A 14,345-nucleotide genomic window follows, 5' to 3' on the forward strand; every position below is an offset into this window, starting at 1 on the left:
TTCTGGGTTCCAGCGTGACTCCTCAGTGAAAACAACGCAGGAGAAGGAAAATGGGGGTAGGGAAGGGAGCTAACATTTGGAGAAGGCCTACTGTGCACAGGCATTTCATAGCATCACCGACCAACTGCTGTCCTTAGAACGCCTTTCAGCAGCAAGACCCGTTGTACCCTGAGCTTTCCAGGATGAAGCATTAAGACAGGCACAGAAGCTGACTTTCTGGACCCAGAAGGAAAACAATTTAAAAATTCTGCCTATACCAACTCCAGTACCATGATCCTGGGACTCTCCTTTTTCCTCAGGATCCTGTTTATTATAGACTTGTTTGTGGAATGCGGCGCTGGTGTTCTAGAAGAGACCCTTTAAATAGTAATAATGTGTGGTTTTCACTATGATAGTGAGGAAAAGTGAGAGTTGGCCTGGGAGTCAGGGCCTGGTGCTGGCCAGGGGGTTCGGAGCACTATTATGACCACTTGACTTTCTGTTTCCATCTGTGAACCCCAAATGTCTGAGACAGGTCTCAGTCAGTTTAGAAAGTTTATTTTGCCAAGGTTAAGGACGTGCCTGTGACACAGCCTCCGGAAGTCCTGACAACGTGTGCCCAAGATGGTCAGGGATATTGGGGATATCGGGGACACAGTTTGCTTTTTTTTTCTTTTTTTTTTTTTCTTTTGAGACGGAGTTTCGCTCTTATTGCCTAGGCTGGAGTGCAGTGGTACGATTTCAGCTCACCGCAACCTCTGCCTCCCGGGTTCAAGTGATTCTCCATTACAGGCATGCACCACCACACCCAGCTAATTTTGTATTTTTAGTAGACAGGGTTTCTCCACGTTGGACAGGCTAGTCTCAAACTCCCGACAAATGATGATCCGCCTGCCTCAGCCTCCCAAAATGCTGGGATGACAGGCGTGAGCCACCGTGCCCGGCCTTACAGTTTGCTTTTATACATTTTAGGGAGACATGCGACATCAATCAATATGTGTAAGATGTACAGTGGTTCAATTTTGTAAGGCAGGACAACTGGAAGCGGGGCTCCCAGGTAGGAAGTAGATAAGAGACAAAACGTTGCATTCTTCTGAGTCCTTGATTAGCCTTCCACTGAATACACAATTTAGTCCAGCTCAGTGAATCTGTATTTTTACATAAACGATAGGGCAGAGGAAGCTATCAGATGTGTATTTGTCTCTGGTGAGCCTCAGAGGGAGACTTCTAGTTCTACCTGGGCTTCGTCCACAAGGAATTTCCCCATAGGCAAATTGTGAGGGAGGTCTGTAGCTTCCTGTCTTTGTAGCTATCTTATCTAGGAATAGAATGGGAGGCAGGTCTAACAGTTCACGGCTTGACTTTTCTCTTGGCTTAGTGATTTTTAGGTCCCGAGATTTATTTTCCTTTTACACATTTATGAGCCTGAGTGGCAGCCCTCCTCCCAGCCCAGCTCTCCTCTGCACCCCTGGATCTCAATCTCTGTGTTCCTCACTTTGGACTGGTAACCTGGTCTTGGTTCTCAAATGCTTGTTGCATAGGGTTGGGGGTGTCAGGGGTAGCAGTTGGGGGTTGGAACAGCCACAGTGGAACCCAAGAACAGCTGGTAAGCCCCATGATTCTCCGGCTCTCTCAGGGCCTCCAGGGGTTCCGGGACTCATTGGTCAGGCAGGATAGATTTCATCAGAGGGTTCAAGCTCATTCTCCATCAGCGCAAAGAACTTGTCAAGCCAGTGTCACTTCACTGTTTTGGGCCCTCTCCTAGGTGGGCAATTTTTTTTTTTTTTTTTTTTTTTTGAGACGGAGTTTCGCTCTTGTGATCCAGGCTGGAGTGCAATGGTGTGATCTCCTCTCACCGCAACCTCCGACTCCCAGGTTCAAGCGATTCTCCTGCCTCAGTCTCCCAGGTAGCTGGGAGTACAGGCATGTGCACTACACCAAACTAATTTTTTTGTATTTTTAGTAGAGATGGGGGTTCTCCATGTCGGTCAGACTGGTCTCGAACTCCCGACCTCAGGTGAGCCACCCGTCTCGGCCTCCCAAAGTGCTGGGATTACAGGCCTGAGCCCCCGCGCCCGGCCCTGGTGGACAAGATCTAAACCTCACTCTGAGTTGGTGGTTTCCTCTGTCTGCCGTGAGGGTCCTGATCAAAGGGAAGCATTGAGCTCATGCCTATTGCATTTCAGTCTGGTTGGTGACTTGATTGGAATGAAAGGTGGGAGAGTTCGTGGGAAAGAGAATGGAAAGCATCCTTCCCTGCAGCAAAGTCATTCTGCCTCAAGGGGCATGAACCTCTGTGCAGATGCCAACCTCTTTAGCCCACTGGAGATCAGAGGTGGGCGTCATTTCATTTATACGTAAGAGCGAGGAGTGATGTATGGCAGGATTCTGCCATTTTCCTTTGAGGGGAGATCTCAGAGAAAGAGAAGGTGCAGAACCTGAGCTTGCTTTCTTGGGGCTCAAATGGCAGTGGTGTGGTGGTTGCTGCTGCTAGTTTTAGAAGTCAGATGAAGAGAATCGAGTTCCTCCCACTTCTTGGCTCATTTATGTCAGCATCGTTGGTCCCTGGGAAACCCCTCCTGAATTATTTCCTTCCTTATTCCTTTTACTCCCCATCCTGCAATTCCATTTCCTTCTCTCGCTGCAGATGATTCCTAGGTGTATGATGTATATCTTTTTGTTCACATATTTTCATACAAATAGCATTTGCAGTATTTTAAGTTTATGTACACATTCTATATCATTCTTTCTAACCTTTTTCATGCTTTTCCCCCATTTTTCACTGTTCTTAAGATCCGTCTATGCTGCTATGTATACATTTATGATTTTGCCTCAGTCCTGTTGCATTGTACTCCCTGGCGTGCATTCACTGTATTTTATTTCTCCATCTCAGTGATGGAAACTCAGGTAGTCTCCAGCTCCCACCACGACTTCCTGTGCAGGCAACGTTTGCATACACCTCTCCTTACAGAATTGTGTAAGAGCAGCCTGGGATGTATACCTCGTGGCAGCACTGCTAACATGTTCTACTGAATGTGACTAACGATGCCTGCGTGTGCCCCAGAACACTGCCAGTGCCGACTCCTCTCAATCTGTCCTCTCGCCAGCAGGGTACAGGGGTGGCTATGTCCCACATCCCTGCCAATACTTGGCATTACCTGTATTTCTATATTTTGCCAATATAAAAGGCATACAGTGACATCCTGCTGTTGTTTTAATTTTCATTTTTTATGTTACTAAAACTTTTGAATCTTTCTTCATGGTAGATGCATGGTATACCACTCTGGTTCCTGCCCCAGGACTGAAACCTGTGCCTCCCCTCACCCCTCCCCGCCCCTTCCTGCCAAAGTGCTGGCTGTAAATGGCTCACAGGTGAGACCCTCCCCGGGAATTGCCCTCAGCCCCAGGAAGCAGCTTCACCCACGCTTATGAGCTCTCCGTGGAGGCAGCCTCCATCCAGAGGCTAGTCACTGCAGAGGTACAAAGCCCCAGTCCCTTGCCTAAATTCAGGACATCTCTGAAAAGACATGCCAGCATCAGCATTCCCCCATGGGATTAGCCAAGGCTTGTGCTATACCCACATCACAGTTCAGATCCTCGCTCTGCCCAGCCCTATGCTGATTTCCTCACTCCCTCACTGTGTTGCTGCTGAGACCGCTCCCATGTAGACCTCTTGCTCACAACTCCCTAGCTCAGAGTCTGCTTCAGCACAACTGACCTATGCCACCTTGTTAGCTTTTTGGAATTTCATCTTCTGTATAATGTCTGTTTATATCCTTTCCATATATATATATTTTTTTTTTCTTTTTTTTTTTTTTTTGAGATGGAGACGTGCTCTGTCACCCAGGCTGCAGTGTAGTGGCACGATCTTGGCTCACTGCAACCTCCGCCTCCCGGGTTCAAGTGATTCTCCTGCCTCAGCCTCCTGAGTAGCTGGGACTACAGGCAAACGCCACCACACCAGGCTTATTTTTGTATTTTTAGTAGAGTCATGTTTCACCATATTGGTCAGGCTGGTCCTGAACTCCTGACCTCATGAACTGCCTGCCTTGGCCTCCCAAAGTGCTGGAATTACAGGTGTGAGCCGCGCGCAGCCCCTTTCCTCATTTTTAATTACAGTCATAAATGTTCAAGATCCTTCCATATTCTTCATATCAATCTCTCATTGATTTAGATGTTATAAATATCTATCTCTGTTTGTTAACAGTCTATTAACTTTGTCCGTAGGGACTTTTGTTGATTAGAAACCCCTAATTTTAATTTAATCATATTTGTAAAAATTTGCCTTATGCTTCTGAAATTTTGTTTTGAGGAGGATCGATCACAAAGATATGTTCCTGCACTCTCTTCTACCCATTTTATTTCCGCTATTTTTCTTTAACCTTTTATACTTAGGTCTTTAAAACACGCAGAGTTCTCTTTTGTATTTAGTGTTAAGTAGGGTCTAGTTTTATTTTTCTCTATACAATGAGCCTGTTTCCCAAATGCCATTTACTAAATAATCTGTCCTTCCCTGAGTGATGCGTGGGACCACCTTCATCCTATATTAAGTTCTGACCTAAACAAGGGTCTAACTCTGAGCTCTCTGTTCTGTTCTGGTGATCTATTCATATGGTTTTGACTGTTTTTATTATGATGGCTTTATAATATGTTTTTTGTTGTTGTTGTTGAGACAGGGGCCTCCTCTGTCACCCAGGCTGGGGAGTGCAGTGGTGCAGTCACAGTTCACTGCAGCCCCAACCTTCTGGGCTCAAGAAATCCTCCCATCTAAGTCTTCTGAGTTACTTGGACTACAGGCACGCGCCACCATGAGCAGCTATTTTTTTTTTCTATTTTTTGTAGAGATAGGGTCTCACTATGTTGCCCAGGCTGGTCTTGAACTCCTGGCCTCAAGTGGTCCTCCTGCCTCAGCCTCCCCAAGTGTTGGGATTACAGGCGTGAGCCACTGCACCTATGGCTATAATATGTCTTTATATCAGATAGAGTAAAAGCCCCTCTTCACTCTCCTATTTTATTTTGTTTTATTTTATTTTTTGAGACAGGGTTTCACTCCTGTCCCCCAAGGTGGAGTGCAATGGCACGAGAAGCTCACTGCAACCTCTGTACCCCTGGCTCAAGCGATTCTCCTGCCTCAGCCTCCCACGTAGCTGCGACCACAGGTGCATGCCACCATGCCTGGCTAATATGTATATATATATATAGGTAGAGATGGAGTTTTGCCATGTTGCCCAAGTTGGTCTCGAACTCCTGAGCTCAAGTGATCTGCCCACCTTGGCCCCCCAAAATGCTGGGATTACAGGCGTGAGCCACTGAGCCCGGCTTACTCTCCTTTTTTAAAGATTGCCTTAGCTGTGGTTCTTTCTGTCTAACCCGAGTGTCTGTCTTTGTCCTGTACTGCCGTAGTTTTTAGAGTAAGTTTAGCTCAAGTGCTTTGGACTTTTTATGCGGGCTTTGTTTGGGTCAGAAGCCCTTGTTTGAGCTGGCAGCCGTGGGCCTGAATGGTGACTTGTGTTCTTGGCAGCAAGCACACAGAAGCACAGGGAGAAACTTCAGGAAGAAGTGAAGCCAAGAGATGCTATCTGGCCTGCACTGGACACTTCGAAGCCCTGGCAATTCTCTGCACAGTAGAATTCAATCTGATCCAAGAGAAACAGTGAATGGCACACAGATTTTAATGAGCCTGGGAACCTAATCGGAGGCTGTAATGAATGAGATTACGTGCGGCCCTGCCAAGGACAGCACTCTGTCTGGATCCGTGGTCGCTGGGCCCCTGCTCCCAAGGACTGCGAGGGCCTGTCGAAAGCTTAGCTCATTGCCTGCACCCTGCATCTCCATATTCCTTCCACAGCTCTTCTCATCCTGTTCCCAAAACCTCAGCTTTCAGGCATGCTGCATTTTCATTCTGTGATAATTAGGAGACTGTAAGCAGGCCATGGTTAGTCATCCGCGGTGTGAAGATGACGGGTGCTCCTGCTCGGGAGGTGCTTGCAGGTTCAGACACGTCAGTGCTATGGCTAAAGACAGAAGCTGGTGAGGGGGAACGAAGTGACTCATCACCGAAACCTTCAGAACCAGGTTCAAGGAGAGGGCCCAGGCTCTCCAAATGCAGAGTCTGCTTTCCTTGATGGTGCCAAGGCTTCACCCAGGCACGGTGTGTGCCATTAACTTCTGTTCTGTCCTCACCGAGGACCTTAAGGCCAAGACAATCAGCTCCCGTGCAGTCCAAACAGCTCTGTGAGCACTGGCCAGTTCTGCTGCGGGCTTCTGACTGCTAGCGCCTCCCGCTTCTCCGTGCTGTTCTCATCCTCTCCTGCCGTGGCATGCTCAGGTCCCTTCTTTCTGTTTCTTCAGGGCTCTTACTTCTTTCTCAGTTAGTAGTCTTTAAAAATAGACTTCTTTTTCTTTTTTTTGTGAGACGGAGTTTCACTCTTGTGGCCCAGGGTGGAGTGTGGTGGCACAACCTCAGCTCACTGCAAGCTCCGCCGCCCAGGTTCAAATGATTCTCTTGCCTCAGCCTCCTGACTAGCTGGGATTACAGGCGCCGGCCACCATACCCGGCTAATTTTTGTGTTTTCACTAGAAATGGGTTTCACCATGTTGGCCAGGTTGGCCTTGAACTCATGACCTCAGGTGATCTGCCCATCTCGGCCTCCCAAAGTGCTGGGATTACAGGTGTGAGCCACCGCGCCCAGCCAAGAATAGACATTTTTGATTGATTTGTGTGGATGGTGCTTCTTCTGCCAATTGGCTCTACAAAATGCCAGTTGTTGGCTTCCCACATTTACCTCAAGAGGGGTAAACAAGTCTGATTGCTTGGTGATGTGGCTCTCCCTGCCTATCCTGAGTGTCTGTCACCATCCTGTACCCATACTGGCTCCCACACTGGTACAAGGAGGCCCATGTCATCTGCTCCCTTTGGAGAAGAGTCACGTCTTGATTGGGGCCCCAGTGGCCTGGGCAGTACCCTTGTTTGACCTGTCTCTCTGCTGACCCCCAGAAGGCCTTATTGCCTTGCCTGTCTGCACGTCGCAACAGGACACATAGAATCGCTCCACGGGAGAAGCCTTAATCTCAGCATCATTCTCCTCTTTCTTTTGCTCCAGGCAAATGTCAGAGATCAAGGAAGTGCATCAACTATCCTTCTGTTTCCTTTAGCTCATCTTTAAATGTACTGGCCGGCAGTCAGAGCCTCCAGAGGCTGCTTCAGAGTCCAGTCACTGTGTCTTAAACAAGAGCAGGCTTGGCAGAAGGCCTTGGAGTGGACTTTTGGGATTTTTGTGCTGAAGAATATAGGGGGGTTTTATCCAGTGTTATCCTGCCTGGAGTCGGGGTGGATACGAAAGGGACGGGGAGCGGCTCCTTTTTTTTAGAATCAGTGAGGAAAGGAAGCAGGCTGTGCTGTGCTAAGATGTGCAGGGTGGTTGTCTGGGAAGAGTCCCTTCAGAAGCCTTGAGACCTAGCAGGTGGGTCGGTAAAATATTCACAAAAGGAGCTATCTCAGTGGTGGGGATCAGGTTGTTGACTAATTCAATACTCCCTTGGAAAATTAGATCATCCATTGTTGACCCCCACCCTATTTCCTTATGAATTCCAGACTTTCAAAGGAAACAAGGATTACAGTGCAGCCCTCGGTCAGGCCACCGGACAGGATGCTGGGCTGATTGACAGGGTCAGTCACAGAGTGTGTTCTAGTGCCAGTCAGATGCTGACCAGATCTAGCAGGATGCCAATGACCTTGTTTAGGGCTGTTGAAGATTCTGGAATGTTCCTCTGACTCTTAAACCCTCTGCTTGTTCACATGTCTAATTATAAGACTAGAGAATCCATAGTCCAATTCTTAGAGGGCTAACAGTTTACCAAACACATAGGCAGAGAGGCTTCTTATGAAAATATAATTGTTTCCCACAAACTGGCTTTCCTGTGTTTGGTCTCTCCCAGGGGTATTAAGTATAACTTTTTACGTGCTGCAGGCTTCAAGGCACACCACATGACCAATAGACTTCCTCGTGTGGGCTCTAAATTTAGCCTACCAGTCCTGAGGGGATCCCTGAAAATTAGGTTACACTAAGCTACTCCAAAAGCTGTTGTATGTGGGTGGGGAAAGGTGGGCAAAGACAGAAAGGGGCCTGTGAAGCTAGGTGTTAGGGTTCTCTCTCTGGCCCATCATTTCTGCTCCCTGAGCCACCTTTTTCTCCCAGGAGCTCCTGAGGAGCTCAGTTCAGCTATTGGCAACTTGGCAGATCAAACTCCCAGAAAGGGCTATTTTCCTGGGACACTTGGGAGCCGCCCAGCTTTCCCTTCTTATAAGCCATGGGGTCCCTGAATGAGGCGAAACTAGTGTGGAAAGCTACCTACACCCTTTTGTGATTCAGGGGCTCTGATTTTTGCTTGCAAAGCAGAGAAAAGAGACCTTATGACAAGGAAGCCAAGCTAATGCGCAAAAGAACTACACATAGTAAACTATCCCAAATGCGCTGAAGATAGTAAACTATCCCAAATGCACTACAGATAGTAAACTATCCCAAATGCACTACAGATAGTAAACTATCCCAAATACGCTACACATAGTAAACTATCCCAAATGCGCTGAAGATGGTAAACTATCCCAAATGCACTACGGATAGTAAACTATCCCCAGTGTGCTGCAGGTAGTAAACTATCCTAAATACAGAGGCAAGAAGGAAAGAAACATCAAGCTAGAAACAGGTCATGAACTTCGCCACATATTTGTTAAGCTGGTGTCCACCCTGACCCTGAAATTCCAGCCCGGGCCAGTCAACCACACACCCTGGACAGACAGTCGTTAAAAATGAACCCCATTCCCTTAGCTCCACTTGGAGTGTGTGTCTCAGCTTCTGCTCACTTCTGCTTCTTGGCTTCATCTCACAGATTCTCTCCCTTGATACACGTCCTGCACTCCTAACTGTTTCAACCTTCCCAGTTTGACATGGCAAAGATCAATATAAATGACAAAACTCAGTGGTAACACAGTTCTATGCGGTGGGACATGATACATTTAAATGGAGCTAGCTGGGCATGGTGGCTCACACCTGTAATTCCAGCCCTTTGTGAGGCCGAGGCGGAAGGATTGCTTGAGCCCAGGGGTTTGAGACAAGCCTCGTCAACAAAGTGAGGCCCCATCTCTACAAAAAGTAAAAACATTAGCCAGCCATGGTGGCATGAACCTGTAGTTCCAGCTACTCGGGAGGCAGAGGCAGGAGGATGGCTTGAGCCCAGAAGCTTGAGGCTGCAGTGAGCCATGATCATGCCACTGCACTCCAGCCTAGGTGACAGAGTGAGATCCTGTCTCCAAAAATAAATAAATAAATAAATAAATAAATAAATAAATAAATAAATGGTACTGGAGATCCTACAAATTGGTTGCATCTTTCTGGAGAATAGCCTGGCAAGGCAATAGCAAGAGCTGAGACCTCACCACGATTGAATCATTCTACCTACAGATATGGAAGCACACCCTGAATAAATAAACCCAAAGGGATAAAGGAGCTATGGATACAAAAATAATCATACTGGTGTTATTAATGCTAATGAATTAGAAATACTTCAGATATTCAACCTGAGGCAAATTGGAAAGCAAATTATGATGCACTCACATAATGAATACAGTATTATAATTAAAACTCACAGGCCAGGCGCAGTGGCTCATGCCTGTAATCCCAGCACTTTGGGAGGCTGAGGTGGGAGGATCACTTGAGATCAGGAGTTCAAGACCAGCCTGGCCAACATGGTGAAACCCCATCTCTACTAAAAATACAAAAATTAGCCAGACATGGTGGCAGGCACCTGTCATCCCAGCTGCTTGGGAGGCTGAGGCAGGAGAATTGCTTGAACCGGGGAGGTGGAGGTTGCGGTGAACCAAGATCACACCACTGCACTCCAGCCTGGGTGACAGAGCAAGACTGCGTCTCAGAAACAAACAACCTCACAAACATGAAGACTATATTCACACAGCAATTTCTGAATATGCAATGAGATTAAAGGGAAAAACGTAGCTGGAAAGTATTCACACTAAGTATTCACACTAAGTATTCACACTGGTTATACAACATGAAAACCTGAGAAGCATCAAAAAGGAACAGAAGGCCAGGCGCGGTGGCTCACGCCTGTAATCCCAGCACTTTGGGAGGCTGAGGTGAGCAGCTCATGAGGTCAGGAGTTCGAGACCAGCCTGGCTAACAGAGTGAAACCCTGTTTCTACTAAAAATACAAAAATTAGCTGGACGTGGTGGCAGGGACCTGTCATCCCAGCTACTTGGGAAGCTGAGACAGGAGAATCACTTGAACCTGGCATGCGGAGTTTGCAGTGAGCCATGATCGCGCCACTGCACTCCAGCCTGGGTGACAGAGTGAGACTCCATCAAATAATAATAATAATAAAGGAACAGAAACAGAGACATTTACTCTGTAAGGGGTTTTCCTCTGGAAAAGTTGTGTCCACTCATAAGAAATGTGTTTACTAAATAAAAGCAAAAGGTAAGGAGGCAAAGGTGTTCTCCTCCTTCTAGTTGTTCACATGCTGGTGTGGGTGAAGGACTTGATTCCTTTTCCTTTCTGAGTTTCTGTCCTGTGGATATTCTCACATCAAGGAGAAGATGGGAGGAGACTTTCTGAGGTCTCTCACCTTGGTGGCAGTGCCCTCTGCTCTGCTGCCCAACAGGCTGGTCTGCAGAAAACCCTTGGCTTCCTTTTACTTCTCCTAATTCATTTTTCAAAAATCAACCAAAGCACTATCAGAAACCTGGAGAATGCAGGCAGCAATTGGTAGTTGAGATGGCACAAACCAGGGGTCAGAGGACCATGGTTCTAGGCCTGGCTCTATCACCACCTTGCTGGCAGCCTTGGGCAGGTCACTTCCAGACTTCAAGCATGTCTGGCCCTCAGTTTCTCCATCTGTAATGTGGCAATATAGGGCCAGTTGATTTCTAAAGTTCTTGAAATTCTGACTTTGTATGGCCCTATCTTTCTTGATCCAGGACTAGGGAAAGAGCCCTGGAATGGAATTCTTATCACTCTGAGGCTAAGAATCAGTTCCACCATCCAAAGTCTGTGAGACCAGGGCAGTGCTGCAGTCTGCGAGGCCAGAGGCCAGTGCTGCAGTCCATGGGGCCAGGGCAGTGCTGAAGTCCGCCGGGCCAGGGCAGTGCTGCAGTCCACGGGGCCAGGGCAGTGCTGCAGTCCGCAGGGCCAGAGGCCAGTGCTGCAGTGCGCAGGGCCAGGGCAGTGCTGAAGTCTGCGGGGCCAGAGGCCAGTGCTGCAGTCTGCAGGGCCAGAGGCCAGTGCTGCAGTCCGCGGGGCCAGGGCAGTGCTGCAGTCCGCGGAGCCAGGGCAGTGCTGCAGTCCGCGGGGCCAGGGCAGTGCTGCAGTCCGCGAGGTCAGAGGGCAGTGCTGCAGTCTGCAAGACCAGTGCAGTGCTGCAGTCCACGGAGCCAGGGCAATGCTGCAGTCCGTGGGGCCAGGGCAGTGCTGCAGTCCGCGAGGTCAGAGGGCAGTGCTGCAGTGCGCAGGGCCAGGGCAGTGCTGAAGTCTGCGGGGCCAGAGGCCAGTGCTGCAGTCTGCAGGGCCAGAGGCCAGTGCTGCAGTCCGTGGGGCCAGAGGGCAGTGCTGCAGTCCGTGAGGTCAGAGGGCAGTGCTGCAGTCCGTGAGGTCAGAGGGCAGTGCTGCAGTCCGCAGGGCCAGAGGGTAGTGCTGAAGTCTGTGAGGCTGGGGCTTTGCTGAGAACGGTGCTGAGGGGAGGTGCTGAGGGCAGTGCTGCAGCCACTTTGAAAGGGACCCTCAAGGGCTGAACAGAGGAAGAAAAAGAAACATTCTGGCCGGGCATGGTGGCTGACACCTGTAATCCCAGCACTTTGGGAGGCTGAGGTGGGAGGATGACCTGAGGTCGGGAATTCGAGACCAGCCTGACCAACATGAAGAAACCCCGTCTCTACTAAACATACAAAATTAGCCAGGTGTGGTGGCGCAAGCCTGTAATCCCAGCTACTCAGGAGGCTGAGGCAAGAGAATTGCTTGAACCTGGGAGGCGGAGGTTGCAGTGAGCCGAGATCGCGCCACTGCTCTCCAGCCTGGGCGACAAGAGTGAAACTCGGTCTCCAAAAAAAAAGGAAAAAGAAACATTCTGCGTATTTTGTGCTCTCATTATCAAAAAATAAAATAACAGTTCAATGTTTCTTGAAAGGGTTAAGAGCCAGAACTTTCCGGTAGAAAGCAGATCTCCTTTGGAAGAAGACTGCTGCGACTCTTGCTTGACTTCAAGTTTCCCCAGCGAGGCGCTCCGAAGAGCTCTGAATCAGACACAGAGGCTACAGGGATCAGGCTCCTGGGTCAGAACAGTTCATCTCCGTCACAACTGTGCAGGGAACCGTGCAGGCTGAACAGAAGAATCGTCACAGAAGCTTCGGCCAACTGTAAAAAGAACATTTCAAGCAAGTCAGAAATTCTCCCAGGTGTCTTGTAATCAAGAAGAAAAAGAGAGGCAAGAGAAAAATAGAACCTGTCAGAAAGAGTGGCTGGCGATGGTGCGCAGAACGGGTTCTTACTGACATTTCAGCCCTTCAATCTAATGAGCTCATCTCTCTTTGTTCAGTAAAAAGTGGATGATGAGGGAAGGACAAAGAGCTTGGAAGAGAGGAATGATTTTGTCTGCTTTTGGCAGAGACAGTGAATGGTCTCTTGGCTGCTTCAGTGGCCAGGCTATTATAAAAAAGTAGGTAAAGATTTTCTCATGAAGAATGATTGAATAGGACTATGGTGGGGCAGGGGTATCCTGTCTATAGCAAAGATCTTATGGGGACAATGACCACAGCATCTTTTATGTGGACCTGTATGAGTAACACATCATTCCAAAACATAGTGACTTACAACAACAGTCATTTATTTAGATCTCAGTTCTGTGGGCTGGCTGGGCAGGTCTTCTGGTCTGGGCCAGCTTGGCTGAGTTCTGCTGGGCTCTCATGCACCTGCGGTCAGCTGGCAGGTCGGTTGGCAGCTGAATGATTGAGGATGGCCCCATTCACGTCTGGCCGCTAGCAGGCTGTTAGCAAGAGTTATGGGCTGGCCGGTCACATGTCTCTCATCGGCCAGCAGAGGCTAGCACCAGTTTGTTCATGCAGCAGCAGATTCCCAAGAGCAGCAAGGGAGGCAGCTTCAAAGCCCCTTGAGGCCTAGGCTGGGAACCTGTACACTGTCACTTCTGATGCACTCTGTTGATCAAGGAAGGCACGGGCCAAGTGGGTGATCAGCTATCCCGGTTTTCCCAGAACTGAGGGGTTTCCCAAGATGCAAGAGTTTCAATACAAAAACCGATACAGCTCTGGACAAACCAAGATGGTTGGTCATTCTAGTGCCTCAGATTCCCCAAGGAGTGGGGAACTTAGAAACCTCCCAAGAAGGTATATAAATGGCCACTAGCGCATGAAAGTCTCAACATCACTAATGGTTAGGGAAATGCAAATCAAAATCTCACTCACTAGGACAGCTATTATAAACAACAACAGGCCGGGCGCAGTGGCTCATGCCTGTCATCCCAGCACTTGGGGAGGCCGAGGCAGGCGGATCATGAGGTCAGGAGCTCGAGACCAGCCTGGCCAACATGGTGAAATCCCGTCTCTACTAAAAATACAAAAATTAGCCAGGCGTGGTGGCAGGCATCTGTAATCCCAGCTACTCAGGAGGCTGAAGCAGGAGAATGCTTGAACCCAGGAGGTGGAGGTTGCAGTGAGATCATGTCACTGCACTCCAGCCTGGGTGGCAGAGTGAGAACTCTGTCTCAGAAAAAAATAAAACTAAAATAAAAAATAAACAACAACAAACAGAAAATAAGCGTTGGCAGGGATGTGGAAAACTTGGAATGCTTATTGGCAGGAAATGTGATGTGGTGCAGCCGCTGTGGAAAATGGTATGGTGAATCCTCGAAAGATTCCACAAAGAATTACCATATGATCCAGTAGTTCGAGTTCTGGATGTGTACCCCAGGGACTGAAGGCAGGGACCCAGGTATTTGACATACACATTCCCAGCAGCATTATTCACTATTGCCAAAAGGTGGATGCAATCGACGTGTCCATCGACAGATAAGTAGTTAAACAAAAGATGGTGTAGGTGTATACAAACAGCGAATATTATTCAATCTTAAAAGGAAAGAAATTCTAATACATGTTACAACATAGATGGACCTTGAAGATACTACGCTAAGTGAAATAGGCCAGACACCAAAGGACAAATATTGTATTTTTCCATTTATATAAGGTATCTTATATAAAGAGTAGTTAAATTCCTGGAGACAGGAATTAGAATAGTGGTTGCCAGGGGCAGAGGGGAGGGGGAAGTGGAGAGGCTGTTTAATGTGT

The 14,345-nt window shown here is 48.3% G+C and overlaps 1 long non-coding RNA gene across 1 annotated transcript in view; it reads left to right on the forward strand.

Annotated features, from left to right (window-relative positions):
- The window catches only part of LOC108530449 (uncharacterized), a 26,820-nt gene extending 14,198 nt beyond the window's left edge, over nucleotides 1–12,622 (forward strand). Inside the window, exon 5 of the long non-coding RNA XR_001885834.1 lies at nucleotides 12,176–12,622. This is a non-coding gene — a long non-coding RNA (uncharacterized LOC108530449). The remainder of the gene's footprint in view (nucleotides 1–12,175) is intronic.
- Nucleotides 12,623–14,345: the final 1,723 nt, after the last annotated feature.

This window comes from Rhinopithecus bieti, unplaced genomic scaffold, assembly GCF_001698545.2.
Source record: "Rhinopithecus bieti isolate Rb0 unplaced genomic scaffold, ASM169854v2 scaffold_5626, whole genome shotgun sequence".
NCBI lineage: Eukaryota > Metazoa > Chordata > Mammalia > Primates > Cercopithecidae > Rhinopithecus > Rhinopithecus bieti.